This window comes from Dipodomys merriami, unplaced genomic scaffold (genome assembly GCF_024711535.1).
Source record: "Dipodomys merriami isolate MVZ:Mamm:240054 unplaced genomic scaffold, mDipMer1.0.p SCAF_66, whole genome shotgun sequence".
In the NCBI taxonomy this organism is placed as follows: Eukaryota; Metazoa; Chordata; class Mammalia; order Rodentia; family Heteromyidae; genus Dipodomys; species Dipodomys merriami.
This window is the reverse complement of record NW_027206246.1, coordinates 6509388-6511273: the sequence shown is the minus strand read 5'-3', so window position 1 is coordinate 6511273 and position 1886 is coordinate 6509388. Positions and strand designations below refer to the sequence as shown.

General features: G+C 58.2%; 1 pseudogene; it reads left to right on the top strand.

The window, feature by feature from the left end:
• Positions 1-337: 337 nt before the first annotated feature.
• On the top strand, positions 338-1399 carry LOC138815696 (transcriptional regulator protein Pur-beta-like; annotated as a pseudogene).
• The last annotated feature ends 487 nt before the right edge of the window (positions 1400-1886 follow it).

Below are 1886 nucleotides of genomic sequence, written 5' to 3'. Positions count from 1 at the left end.
TGAGACTCAATTTAAAGTCGCATGAACAGAGTACAAATCCATACATTCCAGCCGTGTGACCTTCAACCAATGCCAGTCTTCGCACTTAAGAATAGTAATTCCTCTCTATAAAATGGGCTTATTCACCACTGGCAGCAAGTATGGCAGCCTTTCAGTCATCACGGTCAGCAAAGGCAGGCTGGAAGGTGGTCACCCAATGGTGGTGGTGCCCTATGATGACAGGCCACAGTCTCCTTGTCACCATTGGCGAGCACCTGGAAGCCCACTTGGGTACAGTACCCCAGCTCAGTAACAGCCACTGGTCCAGCACACAAGAATTCTCCTTGGGGGATGGGGGATGGCGGCGGCGGCCTGCGATGAGCAGCAGGAGCGCGTGAGGAGCCAGCAGGCAAGGCTGGGGGGCCCGGGAGCGCAAGCGCAGGGCGGAGGGCGGGGGCGAGAGCACAGTGGGCGGGGCAAGGCAGTAGCCAAGAAGATGGTGGACAGCAACAGCGGCAGCGGTGGCGGTGGCGGCGGCCGTGGCGGGAAGGGAGGCTTCCAGCCCACACCCCGCGGTGGCGGCCAGCAGGAGAAGCAGGAGCTGGCCTCGAAGCGGCTGGACATCCAGAACAAGCGCTTCTACCTGGATGTGAAGCAGAACGCCAAGGGCGGTTTCCTGAATATCGCAGAGGTGGGCACGGGCAGCTCCAAGAGCCGCCTCACGCTGTCGATTGTGGTGGCGGCCAATTTCCGTGACTCGCTGGGCGACTTCATCGATCACTACGCACAGCTGGGCCCCAGCAGCCCCGAGCAGCTGGCAGCGGGCGCTGAGGAGGGCGGCAGGCCGGAGCACCTCAAGAGCGAGTTCCTGGTGCGTGAGAACTGCAAGTACTACCTGGATCTCAAGGAGAACCAGCGCGGCCCCTTCCTGCACATCCGCCAGACCGTCAACCGCGGCGGCGGCTTTGGTGCAGGCCCAGGGCCTGGCGGCCTCCAGAGCGGCCAGACCATGGTGCTGCCTGCACAAGGTCTCATCGAATTCCGACACGCTCACCAAGCTCCTCGATGACTACGGAGGCGAAGACCACGAGCTGGCCGGAGGCCCAAGAGGCGGTGCCGGTGGCCGGGGGGGGGGGGGGGGGGGGGGGGCTGTACGGGGAACTCCTGGAGAGCACCTCTATTACGGTGGACTCCAAACGTTTCTTCTTCGATGTGGGCTGCAACAAGTACGGAGTTTTTCTACTGTGTGAGTGAGGTGAAGCCGTCCTACCGCAATGCCATCACAGTGCCCTTCAAGGCCTGGGGCAAGTTTGGTGGCGCCTTCTGCCGGTATGCGGATGAGATGAAAGAAATCCAGGAGCGGCAGAGGGATAAGCTTTACAAGCGTCATGCTGGGGGGGGGGGTGGTGAGGAGTCCTAAGGCGAGGAGGTGGATGAGGATTGAAATGGCAGCTTTCCCCCCTGGCCTCCCCCACCCTGTTACCCGTGCCCCCACCCCCCATCCCCCTGGCTAGTTCCCATTCTTGCTCATTCCCCTGTGAGCTAGTTGAGAGGGAGCCCGGGAGGCCACCAAGGGAGAAAAAAAAACCAACAAAATTAAAAAAAATAATATAGTTAAGAGAAATAACCATAAGACAACAGTCTTGAACAGTGAGTAAAGCAGTAAAGTTCCAGAAATTGACAGCAACCTGCAGAGGACAACAGCATCTCCTCACCTGCAAGTGTCTCAGCTTCTATTTCCCACCCGAGGTTCCTAAGCTCATCTAGATAATCCTGAAGTGGATAGATTTCGAGTCTGTGCCCCTAAACACATCTGACTTACCCAGATCCATCTGTGTATAACAGTTGAATTTGTGTTGTACCTGGGTAAATCTAAAGTATCTCTCCAGGCCGAGCCGCCGTTGCAG